The sequence below is a fragment of the Pelobates fuscus genome, chromosome 12 (assembly GCF_036172605.1).
Source record: "Pelobates fuscus isolate aPelFus1 chromosome 12, aPelFus1.pri, whole genome shotgun sequence".
Classification (NCBI taxonomy): domain Eukaryota; kingdom Metazoa; phylum Chordata; class Amphibia; order Anura; family Pelobatidae; genus Pelobates; species Pelobates fuscus.
Window position 1 is genome coordinate 50819967 of NC_086328.1, and position 26254 is coordinate 50846220.

The window sequence follows — 26254 nt, forward strand, 5'->3', positions numbered from 1 at the left end:
GAGTGTTCGGTAGTTTCTGTGCGAACTTATGGAGGTCTGGAGGACTCAGCGGTGTTCGCCTGTTTGCGTATCCGTTTTTAGTTCCATGCGGTTACAGGCAAACACCGCTGTTCGTACACAAGATGGCCGCGAACACGTGTAAAGTCCCGAAATGGCGGCCACCTATATTTCACATACGGACTTCGCACGAAATCAGGCGAACAGAGGCATGAACCGAACAAAAGACTAAGTTGGAAGGATCTGTTACACTGCTCCCCTTTTGTGGAACACTCCGGCAGACCCGGATTGATCCTTTTCGGGTCAACTTGGGGCTGTCCGGTCCCTTGTTAGGGTAATAGTTCTGTTTGTCTGGACAGACCATCGGCATTCCCGTTAAACCTGCCCGGGCGGTATTGAATGGAGAAGTTGTAGGGTTGCAGTGCTAGGCTCCATCTCAACAAGCGTCCATTATCTCCAGCTACTCTGTTTAACCACACCAGGGGGTTATGGTCGGTGATTAGTGTAAATTCCTGTCCGTACAAATATGGGGTGAGTTTCTTTAATGCCCAGACCAGGGCTAAGCATTCCTTTTCCACTGCCGCGTAGCTCACTTCTCTAGGTAACAGTTTCCTACTGAGATACGCGACAGGGTGCTCGCCTCCATCTTCTCCGACCTGGCTTAGAACTGCCCCCAGTCCATACATGGATGCATCTGTATGAACGACAAATCTTTTGTTAGGGACGGGGGCAGACAGGACAGGTGCATGAATCAGAGCATTCTTTAGGGCCTGAAAGGCTGTTTCACAGGCGGGAGACCACAGGACTATCCTAGGCAAGTTCTTTTTGGTTAAGTCTGTTAATGGTTTTGCGATGGTACTATAGTCAGGGACAAACCTCCTATAATATCCTGCGGTCCCCAAAAATGCTAATACTTGAGTTTTGGTGTGGGGTGTGGGCCAGTTAGCTACAGCTTCAATTTTAGCGGGTTCTGGGCGCTGCTTCCCACATCCCACTCGATGTCCCAGGTACTGGACTTCTGCCATGCCGAAGTTACACTTTTCTGGTTTCAGAGTCAAGCCTGCGGCCCGAATCTGATCCAGTACGGCCTCTACATGCCTTAAGTGCTCTCCCCAGGTTTCGCTATAAATCGCAATGTCATCCAGGTACGCGCAGGCGAAATCCTGGAAGCCATCAAGGAGGCGGTCCACTAAGCGCTGAAATGTAGCCGGGGCGTTTTTCATCCCAAATGGCATGACCTTAAATTGGTACAAGCCAAATGGGGTGACAAAGGCCGACTTAGGGATAGCCTCCTTGGCCAGGGGAATCTGCCAATACCCTTTACACAAATCGATGGTGGTCAGATAACGTCCCCTGGCAATACGATCTAATAGCTCGTCTACTCGGGGCATGGGATATGCGTCTGTCAGGGTTTTGTCATTGAGACGTCGATAATCGACACAGAACCGGGTAGTCCCATCCTTTTTGGGGACTAGGACCACCGGTGAGGCCCACGGGCTGTCAGATGGCTCTATCACTCCTAGTCTTAGCATCTCCTGGATTTCCTTCCTCATCTCATCTTTTACTGCCTCAGGGATCCTATAGGGAGTTTGCCGGAGAGGAGTTTGACCTGGGGTCTCTACATAGTGAGTTGCTAAGGGAGTGTATCCGGGCTCTTGGGAAAACGTCAACCTCTTTTCAGTCAGCAGTTGTCGGATCTGTCCCTTTTCAGCGGGGGTTAACCGCTCCCCTAGCTGTATGGTATTGAGCAGGGTCTTAGGTTCCGAGTTAGCTAAAAGGTCGGGTATGGGTAAGCTGTCAGGGTCTTCAGTGGCTGGTATACATATGGCTGCTATATCCTCGGGCCTTTCTTGATATTCTTTTAATAAATTTACGTGAAAGGACTTCTGAATCCTTTCATCTTTGCTGCTGGCAATTACATAGGTGGTGTCACATACCTGTGCTACCACTTTGTAAGGGCCCTGCCAGGAGGTCTGGAGCTTATTCCCTTTGACAGGTCTAAGCACCAGCACCTTCTGGCCTACTTGGAACGTTCGCTGGCGGGCGCCCTGATCGTACCAACGTTTCTGCCGTCCCTGGGCCGCATGGAGATGGTCCCGTGCCATCCGGGCTAACTGTTCCATACGGTCCCGCATTTCTAGCACATATGGCACGATGGGGACACCCTCATGTTCTGTCTCTCCCTCCCAGTGCTCTCGGATGAGGTCGAGAGGGCCTCGTACTCTCCGGCCATAGAGCAGTTCAAAGGGAGAGAACCCTGTGGATTCCTGTGGCACCTCCCGATAAGCGAACAGGAGGTGCGGCAAGAATCGTTCCCAATCTTTGTATTCCGCTGTAAAGGTCCGTAGCAATTGCTTTAGGGTACCGTTAAAACGTTCACAGAGACCGTTAGTCTGAGGGTGGTACGGGGAACTAAGTAGGGGTTTAATACTACAAACCTTCCATAGCTGCTGGGTTAGGTCTGCGGTAAACTGGGTCCCTCTATCGGACAAGATTTCCTGAGGAAATCCCACTCGGGTGAATATCCCGACTAGAGCACTGGCGACAGTGTCAGCCTGGATATTCGTCAGAGCGACAGCTTCCGGGTAGCGAGTAGCATAGTCCACTACGGTAAGGATGTATTTCTTACCAGAGGGACTGGGGTTAGGTAGGGGTCCCACTAGGTCGACTGCCACCCTGCTAAATGGTTCCTCGATCACAGGCATAGGTAACAGTCGAGCTTTAGGGTGATCTCCTCTCTTCCCTACCCGTTGGCATACGTCACAAGTGCTGTAGTAACGTCGTACATCCTTTGAGATCCCCGGCCAAAAGAAGGTCTGGGTGATCCGGAAGGTGGTACGGTTACCCCCTAGATGCCCTGCCAACGGAATGTCGTGGCCGATTCGGAGAAGCTCCAACCGGTACTTTCTGGGTACCACTAGTTGGCGCTTCTGCGAAGGGGGACAGCCTCTCTTTTTCCCTTCCGTCAGTCTGTACAACCTGTCCCCATCCCATAGAAAACGTTCCTGTTTGCCCTCCCTACTGTCTGCTAATTCTCGATACTTTTGGAGGGTGGGGTCCTCTCTAGTTTCCCTCCCAAACTCCTCTGGGGTGTCCCAAGCTATGGGCCTGCTTGTTGTAGTGGGGTTACATGTGGGTGCTTGGCTTACCTGGGTCTCCCGGCCTGTATTAGGGTCATCTGTGACACGGGCCTGTGAGCGGGTGGTTACGGGACAAGCGGCAGCAGGTGTGGGCAAATATGCTGAGGTCAAGGGGCCAATGTCATTTCCCAAGACGACCTCGGCAGGCAAGTTGTCCATAATGCCAACTGTGGTTTTTCCCGATCCGACTCCCCAGTCTAAGTGTACTCGGGCAGTGGGCAAGCGAAAAACAGCGCCCCCTGCGACCCGAACAGCAACAGTGCGGGTAGACACATTCTCTGGCTTTACTAGGTGTTTTTGGATCAACGTGATGGTAGCCCCGGTGTCTCTTAGGCCTTGTGCTGTTTGTCCATTCACCCGAACTTCCTGCCGATGATGCTGTCGGTTATCTGGCGAAGCAGCTTGTATGGGATCTGCTTCATACAAAATCCCCAGGCATTCCTCAGGGCCCATTTCAGCTTCCACACAGTGAGCCGCAGAGGGTCGTGATGCAGGGGCCTCTGTGTTGGGAGTTGTGCGTCTCCAATTGTTGCTATTGGATCTTAGGGGACAATATCGAGCAATATGTCCGAGGTTGCCGCAGTGATGGCACGTCACTTTCGACAAATCTCGGGGGTAGTTGGTAGGTCCCTGAGGACGGGGTGGTCCTGGTGGGACTGGAGCTCGAAACTCTGGGCGTGAGACAGCGGCTGGGGTACGTGGCTCTATCTTATGAGCTGGTCGTGGAGTACCCTGGCTTACTCTCCTTGTCTCGGCGTATTCATCGGCCAGCCGAGCCGCCTCATTTAAATTAGCGGGGCGCCGGTCTCGTACCCAGTCTTGTAGGTCCGCAGCCAAATTTTGGAAGAAATGTTCCATTAAGAACAATTGCAATATCTCCTCTCCGGTGTTGGCCTTACACCCTTGGACCCAATGTGATGCCACTCTTTGTAGTCGGTTGGCCCATTCCATGTGGGAGTCCACAGCTTTCTTTTTGGACTCCCGGAAGCGGCGACGGTAGGCTTCTGGGGTTACCGCATACCTGGTGAGCAGTGCCTCTTTTACTGTTTGGTACTGCGTGATCTCCTCTGTAGTGAGCGCTCGAAAAGCCTCACTAGCTTTTCCTGATAGTTTTCCCGCCAGGATAGTGACCCATTGCCCTGGCGGTATTTGATGTAGCGAGCACTGTCTTTCAAAGTCCGCCAAATACCCATCAATTTCCTCTTCATTTTCCACAAAGGTTTTAAATGCATTGAAGGGAATTTTCTTTACTGTAGTAGTGGGTAGCGGGGTAGGAACTGTCTGTGTAGTGAGCTGTCTGGCTCTTACCAGTTCCATTTCTTGATCCCTCTTGGTTTGGATCTCTTCCCTTGTTTCCCGGAGCAGTTGGGTTATTAGCTCTGTAGACGTGACTGGATACAACGCTAATCTCCGCTGTACAATTGCCGTAATCACATCGTCCTCACTGATGGGTGCCATGGGTTCCGTTACCTCCATGGACCTATCCATCTCGTCCAGCTCCAGCAGGTCAGCTATCAGCTCCCTCCGTGGTCTGTTGCTGGCACTCCTACCACGATTCTCCAATAAATCCTTTAGTGTGGGTCTTTTCAGCTTGGCATACTGAGACTCCATTCAGCACTTGCTCCTTGGATAAAAGGACCATCCCACCGCTGCCACCAATGTAACGGCTACCCAGATAGAGAGAGGGTTTCTGCCGTTGGAGACGTCCTTTTTCCCTGCAAGCTGCTGTGGAGAAGTAGGCTGATGTAATCCCATCCACGATATCCAGAGCGAGAATCAGGTTCAGCTGCAACAGGAACAGAATAACCTTCCCAAACAATCCCCTTTCAAGAACGAGACGAGGCTACGTTATGAAGGGTCAAGATGAACTGAGGACTGGGACACCCAGCCTGCTTTTTATTAGAAAAGGGTACACACAGGACACTCCCAGGGGGAGGATAAAAACAACCAATTATGCACAGGGTAACACCCCCACGTCTCCTCCCCTCAGATAACCACATAACACAATTAGAACATACAATATTTTACCCCAGTTCTGGATGTACCCCAAAAACAGGGGGTACACCTTTAAATCCGGCACCGCTTGAGAGATCTTCGTTAGGGGAACACTCTGTCCAAAAATCAGCCCGATTGGATGAACGGTTCGGGAGTTACAGAGTTTCAAAGTTTTGACCGACCGCACAGACCAACTAGCCGAAAATAGTTCCATGAGTTTTGGCCTTGCGGTCGGTCTCTGTTCGCACGGTAAAACGGTATGAAAATCTTGTCATCCATCCGAATCGCGGGGTTCGCTGAAATCCCCATAGATGACTGAGTGTAACTACCGAATGGTGGAGTGTTCGGTAGTTTCTGTGCGAACTTATGGAGGTCTGGAGGACTCAGCGGTGTTCGCCTGTTTGCGTATCCGTTTTTAGTTCCATGCGGTTACAGGCAAACACCGCTGTTCGTACACAAGATGGCCGCGAACACGTGTAAAGTCCCGAAATGGCGGCCACCTATATTTCACATACGGACTTCGCACGAAATCAGGCGAACAGAGGCATGAACCGAACAAAAGACTAAGTTGGAAGGATCTGTTACAGAATGTAAGCTCGATTGAGCAGTGTCCTCTTCAACCTATTGTTCCTGTAAGTTTATTTGTAATTGTCCTATTTATAGTTAAATCCCCTCTCATAATATTGTAAAGCGCTACGGAATCTGTTGGCGCTATATAAATGGCAATAATAGTAATAATAATTATGATTTTGTAGTTGAGATCTATATATATATATATATATATATATATATATATATATATATATATGTTAAGATATTAGCTTTATACAGATCTTCTACTAGAGGCATGTTAATTCCACCCTTTTTAGTTTGCAATGCTAAACTATTTCTGCTTATTCCCGGGGGTCTATCTTTCCAAATAAATCCATCTAAACTTCTCTGGATCATTATTATTCAAGGAAATGTTACCTTTAAGGGGATCATCTGGAATAGGTAAGACCATTTTGGCAGAAAACAATTTCTGATAGTATTTACTCTTCCCCACCATGATATTTAGTGCATTCGCCATTCTTTTAACATTGTATTAGTCTGTCTCAGGAGCCTTAAAAAGTTCACTCCATTGTCCTCTGCACCTCTCTTACCACTTCAAGACCTAAATATTCTATATTTCATTTAGCGGAAATGAATTCATAGTTATTTTGAATCTGGCCTATATCTGTTGTTGTAACATTAGAGGCTATTATTACTAATTTATTGGTGTTTAACTTAAAATTAGATACTAGTCTATATTCCTTCATTTCTCTCATTAGTGCTACCATTGATTATTTTGGTGATGTCAAATTGATTAAGATGTCGTCAGCGTAGAGGCTAATTTTAGCCTCCACACTGTTGTTTCTGAGTCCCTTTATATAATTACAATTTAGGATATTTGCTAAAAGAGGAGAGAGGGCACACCCATGTCTCGTTCCATTTGTGAGACCCAACCAAGGGAAGCAAATATTAGGGCCTATTACTCTAGCTGCAGGTTTATCATATAAAGCCATTATTGCATGTAAAATGTCCCTGTTATACCAAACTTCTCTAGTACCAAAGCGAGGAAATCCCACGCGACTCTGTCAAAGGCTTTTTCTGCATCCAGAGATAGAGTCAGGTGGGGGATCCCCTTCCTGTTCACATAATCCAAAATGTCGATAATCCTCCTAAAGTTTGATGTTGAAGTTCTCTCCGGGACAAAACCCACTTGATCTGAATGGATTAAAGGAGCACTATAGGGTCAGGAACACAAACATGTATTTCTGACCCTATAGTGTTAACACCACCATCTAGCCCCCCTGGGCCCCTAATGCCTCCATAAATATAGTAAAAATCTTACTGTATTCAAGCCAGAAGCTGTAAATCTGCATGCTGTAAAGACTCAGAAAAACAAGCAGTCTGCCGACATGCGGTAGCCTGATCCAATCACAGTGCTTCTCAGAAAATACATGATTACATGAGAAAGGCTGCAGGGAGCTTTAGTTCTCACCTGAACAACCTCATTAAGCTGAAGTTGTTCAGGTGACAATAGTGTCCCTTTAACTCTCTGATGATAGTTTTCATTCTAGCGGAGAGAACTGTAGCATATATCTTCATATCAACATTAATCAGTGAAATTGGCCGATAATTGGTCATCTCTGTTGGATTCTTACCCTGCTTTAATATTGGTATAATATTTACTCGTGTCATCTCTTCCGGGAATCTATCTCCCTCTAATATATTATTAAACACCCTAGTCAGGGCCTCCGAGATACTTGAAACGTATATCTTATAAAAAAAAAATTGGAAAAAACATCGGGGCCTGGGCCTTTATGGCATTCTCTATTTCACCCTTTGTAATAGGTCTGTTTAATTGGTCTGTGTGTAATTTTTTAAGGGTGGGGAGAGAAGTCATCTCAAGATACTTCTTTATTAGTTCTATTCCAGGTTTAGATTCTACATTATATAGTTTAGAATAGTAATCATTAAATGTTTGGCCAATTTCTTCAGGGTTAACATATGTTCTTGAATTGATCATTAATTTGTGTACTCTGTTATCTGTTTGTTTTTTTCTTCAATTTTCTAGTGAGCATTTTATCTGCCCTATTTCCTCTATAATAATAGATTATTTAAATTTTTTCCAGATTCACAGTTATTCTTTCTGTAATTTTATCTCTAATTAGGGCTCTATTTTGAATGGGTTTATCTAGAATAACTTAATATTTATTTTATACTCTCTAGTCAGTTGATAATGTTCTTGGTATAGATTTGAGAACGATTGGCCGGCTTGCTTTTTTAATCTACTTTGTATTTTTATACAGTAGCCGCGCGTTACGGCCTTAAAGGGACACCAGAATGTGCCCGAAGTAGTGTCTGTTACATTATTTTCCAGAAGCAAATCTGCTATTTTTTGTTCTATAAATTTACTGTTATCTGTATTTTCTAATAAAGATTCCCTCAATCTCCACGTAGTTCTGTTAAAAAGGGGATAATCACAAGTCATCTCCATTTCCATTATACTGTGATCGGACCACACATTATCAATTATTTCTATCCTTTTAACCTTTTCTATTAGCACATGATTACCCCTTATATCTATTCTTGATAAAGAATGATGAACCCTGGAAAGATGAGTATATTCCCTTTCCTCCGGGTGGAACAATATATATTAAATAAATAGTTTAAGTTAAGAATATTCGTTAGTGATTTTGATTGTTTTACAGAATGTTTACTAATAGAAGTGCCTACTGGAACTTTTTTTTATTATGTGTTCTTGAGGCATGAATTACTAAAGGAAAACCCTTTGGATTCCATTGTCGCTTGTCTTTCACTCGCCAGTGAGTCTCCAGGAGGAAATATATATCTGCATGTACTTCTTCTTACATGGTTTAACACCGTTATCCTCTTAAGAGGTAAATTAAGACCCTGCATGTGTACAGACACCAGTTTAACCAGTTTTTCCCTAATTTCCACTCTCTGCTGCTATTCAATAAATAATTACAACAGACTGGAGGGCAAGGATTACAATGGCCCTGGCCTATTATGGGAGGCCTTTGCCAAAACGGAGTTCGGGAATGCTGCAGAGTCACGGCTTTGGGACATACATGACCACAGAGAAGCCGTGCTGGATCTCCCTATGACTGCCGACCTAGGGCCAGACCTGATTCAATTGGCCGTCAAGAAATGGCATCTGGAGTAGGAGTACCAGTACCTGCTCAGCTCCAGTTCATCCCAATATACCATGCAGGTACCGCAGGAGAACAGGGTGGCAGATCCAGACCTAAAGCAATTTCGTCACTGGTTTTTGCAGAGGACTAATGGCCAGCCTTTTGCCCAAAGACTATGGGCCCTGCAAAAAGACATGTTAAAAAGTGACTTCCATGGGAAAATGTGCCTCTTCCCCTCCCCCTTTTGCCTGTTCTATTGTTTCTCCAGCAGGGCGTTGTCCCATGGACACTTCCAGACCAGTTAAACTGGCTGCTTTGTCCCTCCTCAATCTCCCATCAGCCGTTGCTATTGTCTGACCCCAACCTTCCTTGTACTATAGTGAACTTTTAACATTGAAAGTAGACCGGCCGCACAGCCTAATTCTCTGGAACTGTTTTGGGCATGAAAATGTGCGTGTGGTCGGTCAAAAGAGACTTCCAGGAATTTCCTGAACTCCTGCTCTGATCTGGGTGATTTTGGGATATGATGTTCACCCAGTTCAGGGCTATCAGGGGCTGTAAGATATGTTGTGTTTTGGGGTACTTTTATGGTACTTTATAAAAATGTGTGTTTTAATTATTATCTGCCTGGGGATAATTAAGTTAATGCATTAACTACCTTAATTATATCACAGGCAGAGGGGAGGGATTATTTACTGTATGTGGGAGTGCCAGGCATTGTTACATTGTTTTTATTGGTCTGTTCAGTGTGTAATGTGGTGTTCCATCAGGTTCAGGGGTGTGCCTCTGGCCTGAGGAATTGTATATAAAACCAACCTGTACCATTAAACCTTCAGTTCTACTTCACCCTCAATCTAGAGTCTTATCTCTTATTGGGGGAGGGGGGGGGGAGGATTGCTATATCACTACAAGGGATTGCTATGATCACCATACTCCCTTGGATAATCACTAGCTCTTGCAAGAACTGTTCCAGCTATGCTCTCTGAAGGAAGAGAGGTTCACCCACTGGAACCTGGAGCCATTTCGTAGGTCCAGGGTGTGTGGTAGATGGCGAGACCCCAACCAAGCTGCGGTGGTTTGTGGGGTCTGCAGTACTTATGGTGTCTGGAGAAGTGCTTGGAGCCCTTGGTAAGCACTAGGAGCATCAGTCGGCGGAGCTACCCAACCTGGGTACAGGAAGCTCTGTTACATTGGTGGCAAGTGGTGGGATGGCTTTCTAGAGAGAGGAACAGCATCCTGGAGATACCTGAATCATTACAGAGTGATATGGAGCAAGCTAGTCCCTGGACATCACTCGAATTGGAGGATGAGTTTGACTGGAGGTTACAGAGCCTCATGGCCCCACTGGATATGCCGGTATCAGAGGCAACCAAGTTGGACTGCAGAGAGAGCGTCAGAAAAGAGATGTGGGACGAAAGCCTGGAGGGTGCCCAGCATTGGCAGGTGAGCGTCTCCCAAAGCGAGGAGCAGTGACTACAGGCCCGAGTGGCCATGCGGATGCCTATGCTGGGAGAACAGCCCAGGTGGGAGTTGGTTATGCAGCTTGATTCACTGGCTAGATGACGCATTCCAGGTGCTACGTTGGTACGCGGTTTAGCGTGTTCCTGGGATGGCTAAGTACACAAGACCGGAGGGCGAGGATTACAATGGCCCTGGCCTACTATGGGAGGCCTTTGCCGAACCGGAGTTCGGGAATGCTGCAGAGTCACAGCTTTGGAACATACATGACCACAGAGAAGCCATGATGGATCTCCCTATGGATGCTGACCTAAGGCCAGACCTGATTCAATTGGCCGTCAAGGAATGGCATCTGGAGTAGAAGTACCAGTACCTGCTCAGCTCCAGTCCATCCCAATATACCATGCAGGTACCGCAGGAGAAAAGGGTGGCAGATCCAGACCTAGAACCCTTCAGCTGGGTGGACAACATAGACTGGTCCTGGGAAGACCCCCAGATGGCAGGTGGAGATGGGACCGAGGTCTCTCCACCATCCCTACAGTGATACTGAGCAGCCGGCGCAGATCCCAGCTACAGCAATAATTTTAGGGAGAGGAGACAACCGGTCACTCTCCCTAGCGACAGTGTAAATTGCAGGGAGAGGAGGCAGCCGGCCTCTCTCCCCAGCGGCAGAGTAAGTTTCAGGGATAGGAGACAACCGGTCTCTATCCCCAGCAGCAGTGTAAATTACAGAGAGAGGAGGCAGCCCATCTCTCTCCCCAGCGGCAGTGTGAGTTTCAGGGAGAGGAGACAACCAGTCTCTCTCCACAGCGGCAGTGTAAATTGCAGGGAGAGGAGGAAACCGGCCTCTCGCCCCAGCGGCAGTGTATCCTACAGGGAGTGGAGACAACCGGTCTCACTCCCCAGCGGCAGGGTGAGTTTCAAGGAGAGGAGACAACCGGTCTCCCGCCCCAGTGGTAATTTACATTGCAGGGAGAAGAGACAGTTTGTCTCTCTCCCCAGTGGCAGTATGTGTTACAGGGAGAGGAGCATATTGCCCTCTCTTCCCAGCGGCAGCTTACCCTACAGGGAGAGGAGACAACCGGACCCTCTCCCCAGCTACAGACGAGAGGCACTTCTATCCCCAATGGTGCAGATGGGACCGTGGTCTCTGCACCAGACCTACAGGGATGCTGGACAGCCTGTCCAGATCCCCAACTAACCTCGAAGGGATACCAGGAGAAGGAGGTAAAGCAATATCTCCCCTCCCCAGCCAATTTCCAGCTGGGCTCTGGGGTTAGTGGATGGGACTACCATACCCACTGACCCCCTTATAGCAGAAGAGCTGGCATCAGGGCAGAGCACTGATGGCCTCTGCCCTCCCCTTTCCCTTTGCCTAGGGCCTGACTACCTGCAGGCCACCCCAGCAGAAGCACTGGCAACCGGGCAGAGCTACGTTAGTCTCTGCCCTCCCTGGTCCTTAATCCAGGAACTACCAACTCCCTCCACTATGCAGCTGTAACGCTGGATAGAGGACTGAGACAGATGACAGAAGTCACCAGGTCCAGTCATTGCTTTTTGTGGGTGGGCTACTCGACTAACTCAGGTACCGACTGACAGAAGGTCAGTGTAACGGACACCTTCCGTTGATGGACGCTTCCTTGCTTGCGCCGAGGACCACAAGCACCGCACTGGACACCACAACCACCGCAGACTCCACAACCGCCGTAGCTTAACTGGAGCCGCGCCGTCTTCCGTCCACCCTGGAATCAGCCTCTGTCCTCCAGGACCGTGTGGGGAAGACCTCTCCTCCAGGAGAGCGTAACAGGAACAGCTCTTAAAAGAGCTAAGTGATTAAAGCTCAAGGGAGTATGCAGAGCATAGCAATCCCCAGTGACAAGGCTACGTATTGAGTGTCAAGAAGATCTCTGATGTTTAATGGCAGGTACTCTGCTTTTATGCAGTGCTCCCCTGCAAGGGAGATGCCCACAGGCAATTAGGCATTAACCAATCTTCACATATAACACGAATAAAAACAAAGATAAAAGGCTGCGCCGCACACAATCAATGTAATAACTATAATGGAGATCCAAACAGGAAAGTCTTAGCTTAACAGTTATTTTCTCCTTCTTCAACCAAATGGTCTGTAAAATGCTTAGTCAGGGGGTAGTGTCCACGAAGGCCTTCCCCAGGGCGATCCAATGATATGTGAAGATAAAACAAAAAATGGAACCAAATAGTGTAATATGTCCAATAAGATACGTTAGGTGATATAAGGGAAGACAAAATGCACTCACATGGAATAGAGCTATATCTAGGTCTAGTATGAACAGCGTACAGCAGTATAATCCCTGCTTGTGGGATATGGTACAGATGTGGTACAAATGTCTTGCTTCACAGGTATGTTCAACACTCAAAGGGAATAAAATAGAGACTGTGTAGACTACAACTTGGGAGGCCAGAGAATTCAGCTGTGAAGAGCCTCTTGGAGTACTACACAAAGCGAACATAGTACAATCAACCATCACTGACAACATCATTGCCAGATGGTAATGGTGAATTGGAAAACAGCACGAGGACTCAGATACTGGTGCAACTATCACATTGGTCCAAAGGCACCGGATTAATAACACAGAATGCCCTGGGAAATCAGTCGCTGGTAAATAGAGGTAAATAAAAGCACCCTCTGCTCAGCTGTGTTTCTGAAAGGCATAATGAAGTTTAAAAAATGTTAGAAGATCTAATGCGTATGCGGAGTATATATATATATATATATTTTGAGATCATTGTTTTGCAGATAGCACGGTCCTCTAGGGTAAACAACAGGCACAGTCCTTTGGTTTTCATATAATCCAGGCAATTTTATTGGCAAGTCCACACAGCAACACAACTAAAACGTAAATATAACAGGTTTGCCCTTTAAACAAAAACCTAGCTCGTCTGAGCACTGACTCACTTTTAATATCCCTCTCTATCAGGGTTAAACTAACAAAAACATATCGCACCAACCTTATTAGATAGCAACACTCTGCTAGCTAGCCTGTTGCTTTCCTTTCTCCACTCCCAGTGCTCCAAGCCAGCCTTGCCTTGACTGCTTTCCTTTCTGCACTCCCAGTGCTCCAAGCCAGCCTTGACTGCTTCCTTTCTGCACTCCCAGTGCCTAGTCTCCTTGACTCTCTATCTGGAGAGAACAGCCTCTCTCCTACCTGCTTCCTGGGAGGAAGCCAGCAAAATTCCCCCTGTACCTGCCTAGCAGGGAGTGGTTTATTCCCACTGCTACAGCTGATTATCTGCAGCTGAGCAGTGGGTTGGAGACAGTCCAAAAAAACCTGGCCTGGATCTTTGTCTCCCAAGAAAACCACTAAACTGTGGAGTGGAGCATTGGCCCACCCTTCTCTCCAAATGCTCCACCCCAGGGGCCCATAACTAAACATAGCTTTGTGTTGCTCACAACACATAAAACACATACTTTCTCTGGGGTTAGTTGTTAACCCCTTAAGGGTTAATACAAGGGAATCATGACATGTGTGACATGTCATGATTCCCTTTTATTCCAGAAGTTTGGTCCTTAAGGGGTTAAAGGCCTCTCTGCCTTCACTTTATCACAATATATATATATATATATATATAATATATATATATATATATATATATATATATATATATATAAATACGTACATCGATCAGTTGGCAAAAGAAGTAGACATGCTTTCTATTTGCTTAAATTCATATGTGTAAATATGTATATACATTGAGATATAAATATTTGAAGGCTTGGCCTGTAGTTGTGGGAGGGGCTTGAATTCCCTTTAAAAGGGCTGCCAATCCACCTTACCGTTACTGGTCTGGCGAGTCTGAAACGTTTACTTCCGGTTCAGACCGCCATTTTGGATCTTTCTTACCTGTTTCCTCGTGGTCTCCTGGTCCGGTGCTCTCCTTGGTGGTCCGGAGCTTCCCTGGCTCTCCTTCCCGTCAGCGGCGTCCACACAGCCCGTTCATTACTTACCGCCGCAAAAAACGTAAGTTAGGCCCGCCGTTAAGCAACCGCTGCAAACTTCCCGGCTTTACACGGCGGAGCCCCGTTCGTTTCAACCAGCGTTTGGTACTATTCATTTAATACAGTATGCCGTTCGGCTAAATTCCCTTAGCTACTCGCATGTTTCATATCACTTAAACTAACAAACGCTATCATTCGGTTATACACATAACACTTCCTTTTCGGTTCAAATTACAATTAAAATTTATCTATTCATATGTATCTATACTTCATCTAGTTCATTCGTTTCATTACAACTACTCACGAAATAATCACGAATTTCAACCAGTACCCCAGGGGAATTTTGCCCCTACTGGTCACAAACAGTATTACAGTCACTTATAAATTCTACTCAAACGTATATAAATGTTCAAACCTAGATTGGTGTCCTGATTTTCCTGACCTTTTCCCACAGGTTTTTCTTACCAGGGATTCGTACTAGGATTTGTGAATTCTGACACCTGTATCAATTATATTTACTTTCTAGGTTGGTTGGAATTTAATTATGATTCATGTAAAGGCCAACAATACATATGAAATTAGTTAAGTGTTTAACCCCTTAAGGACCGCTGACGGTTCAGGACCGTCAGCGGCAAAACGTGCGTTTGGACCGCTGACGGTCCTGAACCGTCATAACGGTTTTGGGCAACTTACCTGATCGCCGTCGGTCCCACGGCGGCGATCAGCTCTCCTCCCGGTCCAGGGGGACTGCCTGTCTGCCCGGGCAGTCCCCCCTCGGCAGATCAGGACCCCACGGCCATGTGATCACTCGATCACATGACCGCAATAGGGGTCTTTGTATCTGCCTGCAGGGGGACTGTCTGTGCTGACAGGCAGTCTCCCTGCAAGTAAAAAATCAAAAAAATAAAGTGTAAAAAAAAAGAAATCAGTGAAAAAAAAAAATAATATGTGTATATATATATGATATATATACATGTATTATATCTATATATACCTATATATAATATATGTATATATATAATATATATAATGTCACACTAAGTGTATTTTTATATTTATATATACGTATATTAATATAAAAATACACTTATATTTAAATTACACACGAATATATACAATATATATAATTACTATATATATGGTATATATAGATTATTATAAAATACAAATAATATGTTAATAAAAATAAATAACAAAAAATAAAAATAATTTTTAATAATTAAAAAAAAATTATATATATATATATTCAATTTTATTCTAACAGTATTTTGATATTGATATATATATATTTATATCAAAATACACTTAGAATGTAATGATATATATATCTATGTATAAATAAATAAATAAAAATAATACGAAATATACATATGTCCACATACAAAATTACATTAATAATTTCATAAATATACACGTAGACGTCAAATATATAAATATGTATATATATTAAAATTCTACGTGCATATTTATGTAATATTTTTACCTAATTAAGTAATTTTAATGATTGCAATTTGAGGGACCTGCCTGCCAACCCAGGCCAAAAGTCCAGATAATTTAATTTGCTAGCACTGTGCTTAACCCTGTAACTTTCTATGACACCCTAAATCCTGTACATGGGGGTACTGTTTTACTCGGGAGACTTCGCTGAACACAAATATTAGTGTTTCAAAACAGTAAAACATATCACAGCGATGATATTGTCAGTGAAAGTGAAGTTTTTTGCATTTTTCACACACAAACAGCTCTTTCACTGAGGATATTATTGCTGTGATATATTTTACTGTTCTGATACACTAATATTTGTGTTCAGCGAAGTCTCCTGAGTATAACAGTACCCCACATGTAGAGGTTTTATAGTGTTTGTGAAAGTTACAGGGTCAAATATAAGGCTTGATTTTACTTTTTTTTTTTTATTGAAATTTGTCAGATTGGTTAGGTTGCCTTTGAGAGCGTATGGTAGCCAAGGAATGAGAATTAGCCCCATGATGGCATACCATTTGCAAAAGAAGACAACCCAAGGTATTGCAAATGGGGTATGTTCAGCCTTTTTTAGTAGCCACTTAGTCACAAACACCGGCCAAAGTTAGCGTTTTTTGCATTTTTAACACACAAACAAATATAAATGCTAACTTTGGCCAGTGTTTGTGACTAGGTGGCTACTAAAAAAGACTGGACATACCCCATTTTAAATACCCTGGGTTGTCTACTTTAAAAAATATGTACATGTTAGGTGTGTTTCGGGGATTTATGACAGATAACGGTGTAACAATGTCACTATTGATACATTTAAATTATATATATATTGAAACAGCAATTTCCTACTTGTATTTATAGGCCTATAACTTGCAAAAAAAAGCAATAAAGCATGTAAACACTGGGTGTTTTTAAACTCGGGACAACATTTTGAATCTATTTAGCAGTTTTTTTCATTAGCTTTTGTAGATAAGTAAAAGATTTTTCAAGTAAAAGTCCAAAAACATGTTTTTTTTTTTTTTTTTCACCATATTTTATTATTTTTTTTAAATACAATATATGACATAATATAAATACTGGTATGTAAAGAAAGCCCTTCTTGTCGTGAAAAAAACAATATATAACTTGTATGGGAACCGTAAATGAGAGAGCGGAAAATTACAGCTAAACACAAACACCACAAAAGTGTTAAAACTGCTCTGGTCCTTAACGTACAAACATCGCAAAAACAGGCCGGTCCTGAAGGGGTTAATTTACTCTTCTAGGTTATCATTCATTGGACGGTAGCTTTCACAAGCAAGGAAGCCGTCACCTTCTCTTGGTTAAATCCCCTCTGCATAGTGTCGGGTAGGTTCTAGTTTTAGGGCCCACGATCTGGCCAAACCACTACCTTATATTCAGAAATGTATATATCATCTTATGCCCACAGGTCAACTACTCGATACTATTACAGTCACTGTTTACCTCTTCATTGACAGCTCGGCCTGACTCACATATCAGGTACTACGCCAGAACCCATTACTTTCTATGTTTTAAGGGGTACTTGTCCTTGGTTATGTGGCCCAATTAGGTAAATTCTTCTGGTCTTAATCCATAGGCTAGTAGTCCCGCAAGGCCAACATCCCCATCCTCATACTCGGAGGTACTACGCCCCTCGGGCCAAATCATAGCTAGCCGCCTCGCAACAATGCAAAGAGAGGGTCTCACCTGTCACTCCCATTCTTTCTTATGCTTTAATTTACACCTAGAGGCCAACACCCCGCCACAACGTTCGGTGGCCTCAAACTTCCCCTCGGGCCCACGCACAGATAGTGCCTCTCAATCCGCTTGACAACTAGCAGGGACTCATCTGTCACGCTCAAAAGCATTATTGTTTCACCACTTGGTATTTAGCTAGCCTACCAGTACCCACCCAAAAAACTCTTTACATACGACTGATTATACCATTTTATAATTTCAGTTATGTCACTAACTCCTGATATCCCTGAGGAACTTTCACTACCTAGCACACCCGCTAGGCCTGCTACCCCTGGTCCTGGTACAGATGTGAATAGCCCTGCATCCCTTAGATCATGGACCATACCACGTCTCACAGCAGAACTCAGAAGACGCTGCATCCCTTTCCCAGCTACGGCTAGGAAGGCGGAGTTGTTCAGATTACTGAACACTACCACCAACAACTCCGAGGCAGGGGAAGGCCCTAGTGGGACTCAATTACCAGCTTTTCATGCCATGATGACTTCCCTAATGGCATCCATTGGCACAATAAGTGACAGGCTGGATAAATTGGAGGCCGGTGGTGCTAGTCAGTCCACTACCAATACTACGGTCACCAGTCATCCTCTCACTAATACCATGCCTGGTAATACCTTGGAATCTACAGCAATTATAGAATCAATTGATCCCTTGCATATGGTCCCATCTCACCTTAAAAAGGACATTTTGGAATGCAAGGACGTTAATCTGGTCTCATTGCTCATTGCCTCCCAGGATGTGCTAGAGAACAGGACCTTTGCATATGGGGATATTTCGGTAGTACTAAGGGCTAGAGACCCCGGGCTGAATAAAAAATTGACCATCCCTGAATTTGTACTGGAGTTTGGGATTTATAGAGATGTATACTGCTCAGTTTACCCCGGGAAAAGAGCAGAGTTGGATGCATACATGCACAAGATGGTGGATCTGGGGCACAAATAAGGCTTTACCGCTTTTTACGATTAACATAGAAACATAGAAACATAGAAACATAGAATGTGACGGCAGATAAGAACCATTCGGCCCATCCAGTCTGCCCAGTTTTCTAAATACTTTCATTAGTCCCTGGCCTTATCTTATAGTTAGGATAGCCTTATGCCTATCCCACGCATGGGCATAAGGCTATCCTAACTATAAGATAAGGCCAGGGACTAATGAAAGTATTTAGAAAACTGGGCAGACTAGATGGGCCGAATGGTTCTTATCTGCCGTCACATTCTATGTTTCTATGTTTCTATGTTTCTATGTTAATCGTAAAAACGATTACCACCGTTCCTTCTCTGCAAAGGTGGCTGCAGCTCTGGCTCAGTTCAATTTAAGCATAAATTGGAATAAATTGGACACGGAGCTATTCTGCAGGCACTTTGCAGGCCTCAGACCCCCAACTTGTGCAGTGTGTGCATCAGCAACACATAGCACTAATTTCTGCCCGAATTTGGCTGAAGTCGAACTAAACCAACCGGCTGCTAACCTCCAAAGACCTACTAGAGGTTTAAAAGACAAACTGGGCAGGGATATTGTCTTTTTAGGCAAATCCCAAGTTTGTAATAATTTTAATGCAGACAATTGTGGTTTTAGCTCTTGCAGGTTGATGCATGTATGTTCACACTGTTTCAGGGCCCATTCCAAGACATGTGCCAAAATAAAGCATTCCCTAAACCATATCTCACGTGCGTGAACCTCAGCTTATTCACCACTTTTCTACAACTACACCCGTCACAACATTTCAGTGACTATCTCATACTTTTCACTACATTACGCCACTATCGACCATGCCATAGGTGCTATCATTAAAGCAGGCACAGGGGCATGGTTAAGTAAAACGGATGTAGTAAATGCCTTCAAGTTACTTCTCATGCACCCTTCACTTTGGCACCTTCACAGCATTAAATGGCAAGGATTATATTATTTCTTCACCCGTCTCACTTTTGGCTCCAAAAGCAGCCCACGTATTTTTTATACATTTGCAGAGGCTTTGTGTTGGTTATTACTTAATGTGTATAAATGTCCTTCGGTTATTCACTATCTAGATGATTTCCTCACTATTGAGAACAACACACTTCCCCCAAGTAGTTTGAAACACATGTTGGCTTTGTTTGAATCACTCACTATCCCAGTCTCCCCACACAAGACATTGGGGCTGGACACCCACATGCAATTTTTGGGGATACAACTAGACACTGTCCATATGCACCCCACTCTGACACTTCACCTACACTCAAGGCCGGATTAACATAGGGGCAGATGGAGCTGCAGCTCCAGGCCCAGGCCCATGGAATAGGCCCATTGATTTAAAAAAAACAAAACATTGCTCTACTCGCTGATCCGCGGGGGAGCAGCTACACAGCACAAAGAGTCCAGACAGCAGCTCCCAGCCTGCATAGACAGCCTACAGCTCAGAGAAGTGAGGGATGGGGTAAAGGCTGCAGGGGGACATGGGGACACTAAGACACTAGGGGACACTATGAGACATGGGGACACATGGAGACCTTTGGGGATGCTGAGACACTTGGGGACACTTGGAGACATGGGGACACAGACACACATGGGGACACTGAGACAAGGACACACACACACACACACGCATGGGGACACTGAAACACTAGGGGACATGGGGACACTGAGACATGGGGAAACAGACACACATGTGGACACTGAGACATTGGGAGACATGGGGACACAGACACTAGGAACACAATCTCCCCAAGTGTCTCAGTGTCCCCATGTCTTCCAGTGTCCCTAGTTTCTCAGTGTTCCCATGTCTCCCAGTGTCCCTAGTGTCTGTATGTTCATGTGTCCCTAGTGTCTCAGTGTCCCTGGTCCCCCCCAGTATCCCTAGTGACTCAGTGTCCCCATGTCTCCCAGTGTCTGTGTCCCCATGTCTCCCAGTGTCCCCATGTCTCTCAGTGTCCCTGGGAGACATGGGGACACAGAGACATGGGGATATAGAAACATTGTGATGCATAGTCTCAGTGTCCCCATGTCTCACAGTGTCCCCTCGTGACATGGGGACACTGGGAGACATGGGGACACATACACTAGGGGACACTGGGCGACATGGGGACACTGGGAGAAAGGGAGACACTGGGAGCAATCCATCTATACAGCAGAATCAAACTAAGTAGTTTTTTGGTAATTTCACAGAATTTTCTCTGTCACTCCTTGTGATTAGTGATGTCGCGAACATAACATTTTCGGTTCGCGAACGGCGGATGCGAACTTCCGCAAATGTTTGCGAACCGGGCGAACCGCCATAGCCTTCAATAGGGGGGCGAATTTTAAAACCCACAGACCTACTCTCTTTCCCCCCCCCGGCCCCCACCCCTGGGTTTGGGTGGGGGCCATAAAGTTCATTAAGGGGGGGACCTACTGTCCTCCCCCTCTCCGGGCGGCGGTTGGGGGCCACAGGCTGCTCACTGTTTAATAGACATGCCCCTACTCGCGGTATTGTGAGTAGGGGCACAATGTACTAATACTAAGTAATTTTTACTTAGTATTAGTAAATTAATAGGGGGCGGACCGAACATCGCATATGTTCGCCGTCCGTGGCGAACGCGAACACGCTATGTTCGCCAGGAACTATTCGCCAGCGAACCGTTCGGGACATCACTACTTGTGACATACATCATGGGATGTCACGAATACATAATTAGTTATGCAAATTAGTAAGGCCTGTATTTTTTTTCCAAGAAAGGTGGCAACCCTAACTATTCTTCACATACTCTTGCTTAAGTATGGAAACTTAAGAGGGATGTAGAGGAACAAAACTTTGAATGAAATTAGTAAAGGTAATGCTGACTTTGGTCTCTCTAACACTGTGCCATGTTCCTTTTCTTCTACACTCACTACATCCACCTTTTCTCTGTCTCAGACTCAGACTGGAGCTTCTTGCTTCTGATATAAACTTGAAACAAAGTATATACTCCAAAACCACTTACTAATGATTACATTAGTTATTAGGAACTTGTCCCTTTGTTTATTCATAATTTAAATATTTTTAATTAATGGCATTATACCAAGATGCAACTACATGCAATCATTACAAATGTCTGCTATTATGACTGTTCCACAACAAATGTAAATAATTATGTCTGAACTAAGCTAGACCTACAAGTATGTAATAAGTAGTGCAATGTTATCATCACGGCTGCTTTACATTCCAATTTATTATAAGTGTTGGTGCACTAATTTTAGTTCACATAACATTTATTTTATATTATATGTTTTATAAGTAAGACTCTTTTCAGCTCTTACCTATATGAATTTGTCTTATTTTTTAAGCTTTTTTAAAAAAAGGGTGTACACCTTTAAGAAATTTGAATTTATTTTACCCGGCAAGGTATAAAACTGCCGAACTAAGCTTCAAGCACCTATCTTGAAAAAGCACTCGGTAGAAGGGCGAAACGCGTTGATAGGGTGCTTTTTTTCATTCATTGGCAACAACCATCTGCAGCAGACTGTACCAGCGCCCAGCAGAAGCCGGACTTTTCAGCCAGCGTTTTCCCTTTGACTACATTACTGACAGCCTACCCGAGTGCACCGGAGAGGAGCTGTCACTGGGAAATACACGAGCTGCTGGGACAGACTTTTTTCTGCATCACACATCACGATGAGTACTATATTTTATCTAATGTAAGAGTTTTATGTTGGGGGGGGACCTTTTTATTTGTTCCTGTACTTTGGACAATAAATATTTTTGATACAGTATCACGCTATGTATCGTTCCCTGTTTCCTTTTCTCTAAGGTATCTCCACTTATTACTGAGTCCCTACAAACCACCACGATATTTGGACTTTTTTTCAGGACTTTATATTCCATTCGCTAATCAATTTATTAGATTCTTCTCCTTTCGAGCCCATAACTAATACTGTAATAAAGACAGCTATATATTTAGCCTTTTATGGGTTCCTCCGACCCAACGAATTCACGACTAAGACCATTACAACCCCCGACTACCTAAGAACTATGGACTTGCAAAAACATAACCAGTACCTACTGTCACGGTTCTCACCAGATAGACAGACGGCCAGACGTGGTCGCTCCTGGAGTTCCCAACAGGGGACTTGAACCGGGGAACTTCTCAGTCCTGGTCCTGCTTGCTACCTCTGAGCCACAGCAGCTTTATACAGTGACTACTGTTTCTGGTCCTGTTCATCCTGGCATGGCTACTACACTGGGGGCTGCACCTTGACTTGGCTGTGTTTCACCTGTTCCTGATCAGTCGTCAGCAAGGTATTTAAACCCAGCCTCGCCCTGTGCTCAGTGTCAAGTCTTTGATCCTGTGATGTACCAGTGTTCCTGTTTCATCTGCTTCGTGTTATTGACCCTGGCTTCTGACTCGTTTATTCTGACCTCTGGCATCCCTTGACTTCGGCTACTCCTCGTTGTTCCTGACCTCTGGCATCCTTTGACCTCGGCTATCCCTCGACATTCCTGCTGGTTCAGTCCTTGCCTGTCCTGCGTATTGGTACTGCATCCTGCACAGACCCACAGGCCAGGTGAATTCGTACCTGACCACCCCAGCCTGTGGTTATCTGCAAGGGTGAGCAACATATCTGCGCTACAGACTCCCAACTAAGACCCTGACACCTACTAATTTTAGAACAATCAAAAACCAGCGCCATAGGTCATACTATTACAATACCCTTGTATCCTACTCATAATAAATGGTGCCCTGTACAAGTTTTTGATGCTAATCTTCTTTCACTCCACAAACAACCTTTACAACCTTTGCTCGAACTGCATGGTAATATTCTGACTACAGCAAAGTTTATGCTTTATGTACGTCTACTATTGACTAGGCTCGGCTTAAACCCCAATCATTTCTCAGGTCATTCTTTCCGAATCGGGGCAGCATCTACAGCATCTGCTAATCACATACCCCCGCACATTATCAAGACAATGGGATGCTGGAAATCCTCCGCTTACACACTCTACATACCTAATCCCGTTAAAGAATTCAGACAAGCTTTCTGTGACTTATCTAAATAAAGAAAGAAGTTGGTTAACGTATTATGTCTTATGGTATTTTATTTTTGCCCACTTTTATTACAGGCCTACTGCTTTGTCGGTTCCGGCACACCACAACCGACTGGTTCCAACTCATTGATGTTATGGTTATTATATGCTAGATTTCTGTATACGGCTATATTGCCCCGACTACAAATTTGAAGGCTTGGCCTGTAGTTGTGGGAGGGGCTTGAATTCCCTTTAAAAGGGCTGCCAATCCACTCCCACCTTACCATTAATGGTCTGGCGAGTCACCCCACCCACCACTCCCTCTATTCATAAACACCCTCTAAGGTAGATACAAATACAAAAAGAGAAGCCCTGCGCTTAAGCAGCAAGGACTACAACACACATCAGCCCCAATATATAGTAAAAACCAAAGAAAAGAAAATGTTACTTGCGCTTTCTCCTTAATCCCTATGTATATTTAGACAAATGGAGGTCATTTAGTTGCTCCAATGGCCATTGGAGGGATGCCCGCCTGCCAACGTCAAGGCAGACCCCCCTAAGCGGGTGGCCATTGGAGCAACTAAATGACCTCCATTTGTCTAAATATACATAGGGATTAAGGAGAAAGCGCAAGTAACATTTTCTTTTCTTTGTTTTTTTTTTTTAATTCTTTATTTTTGTTGTGCATGGTTTGACAGACTGATGTACGTTGCCACAACAGCAAACATAATCACAGTAAGTTCACAGGTTTAAACATACGTGGCATTGAGGTAAAAGCACATTTTTTTTTGAAACATTGTTGAACATAACATTATTTGTCTTGGCGTTTGCGAAGTAGGTACATGTCAATATTAGGAAAGACAATATATAACGATGTAGGTTCTCGCTTGTATAGATAGTAGGAAGGACATGTCAGAAAGTCGAAAACAGAGGAGTGACAAAGGGGGAAAACATGACATCTGCATCCTAGCGTCAAACAGTTAATGAGTTAATGGTTAAGAGGTTGACATGAATGATTAATCATATCTAATGTAGTGTGTAGACTTGGTGCATTAAAGATAACTGCAAGTTAAGCTAGATCTAGGTAGGACTTAGTAGACAACAGTATTGTGTAGTGAAACCTGCTAAAACAGGCAAGCGTATATAGTCAAACTAGTTTCGCTTAAGGTGATAAGTGTAACGCTGTGCATTAGTAAGACTAGGAGCGTTTATGCTTTAGGTATCAGTTGCACATATTTAAGTGTATAGATAAATCAGCGGTTTCACCGCCAGTTTTGGAATGAATAAGCAAGAAACAATAAACTGTAGGCAGCTATATGGGAGTGACTATGATGTATTTTTAAAATCTATTTTGGTACCGGCAGGCTGGGGTTGAACTGCAAGTCCTTTAGGGGACATGGGTACCTTGCCTGAGGGTATGAGGCACGATCAGCCAATACCTCGGCTTGGCAGATCCATGTCTTCCCTGGGGGTTCTCCTGAGTTGCCGTTGCGGCAAAAGTCCTTGTCCCAAGTGCCTCCGTGGGGTTCTTTGCCTGTGCCGTTCGCTAGGAGGAGACTGTGCTGCTTCCCGGGCGGTCTTGCGGCGATCAGCGTGAGTTCCTGGCTGTGGATTTGTTTCTCGATGGTCAGAGGTTTCCGGTGTAGCCGAGTGGTGAGTGGGCTCTCCCTGGTGTGCGTGGGGTCGGTTGTCGGCACATGAGGGACCATTGGCCTTTTCCCGCCTGTTTGTTCCCTGTTTCTGGCCGGAGGCCGCTCTGGGGGCTCGAGGCAGGTATCTGCCTATGTGGCGCCGGATGGTTGGGCGAATCCATCCCGCTATCACCCTCAGTGCTTGGTGGTGGGATTGGCCCATGGTGCTGCACTGTGCCTGCAGGCTGTTACTTAGCCAGGTGATGAATTCCCGGGTGTCCCTGGGTGGCTTGGAGAGGGGGCTTTTTGGCGCCAGGCGCGCTCGTACCGCCCTCTTGCCTGGACCCCTACCTTCTCGGTGAGGTGCTGGATTGGTCGTCCGTTTAGGCTGCTGTGCTGGGGTGATCACTCCCAGCGGGGACCGGGATGACCCCCACCGGTCCAGAGGGGGGGGTTGCAGGGCTTCACTCGACGCAGGTCTCGCAGGTCTCGTGCTGGAGGGTCGGCCGCCTCCTCCAGGCCTCGGGTCCCGCTGCTTTGTGGGCCTCGTGCTCGGTGAGAGTGTCTGCATCTTGCAGTGGTGCTGGATGGGCATCCTTCTGTGCCTTGTACGTTCCTGCACCGCTTTTGGGGTCGCTTGTGTATCTTAGTTGGTTTATTTAGTCGGAATTTTCGCTATCTTGATTTTTTTTTTGCCCGATTTCGTAGCCATGCTCGTTTGGAGCCTTCCCCCAGGTATCTATGCTGTGGTTTGGGGTTAAGGAAGCTAGTCTACACGCTTAAGCTGGACCACGGAGCTAGCAGATTACCTCTTTTCTTTGGTTTTTACCCTCTAAGGTAGGCTCACTTTTATTACAGGCCTACTGCTTTGTCGGTTCCGGCACACCACAACCGGCTGGTTCCAACTCATTGATGTTATGGTTATTATATGCTAGATTTCTGTATACGGCTATATTGCCCTGACTACAAATATTATTATTATTATTATTATTATTATTATTATTGCAATTTATATAGCGCCAACAGATTCCGTAGCGCTTTACAATATTAAGAAGGGGCTTTAACTATAAATAGGACAATTACAAATAAACTTACAGGAACAATAGGTTGAAGAGGACCCTGCTCGATCGAGCTTACATTCTATAGGAGGTGGGGTGTAAAACACATTAGGACAGGAATTTGCAATCAAA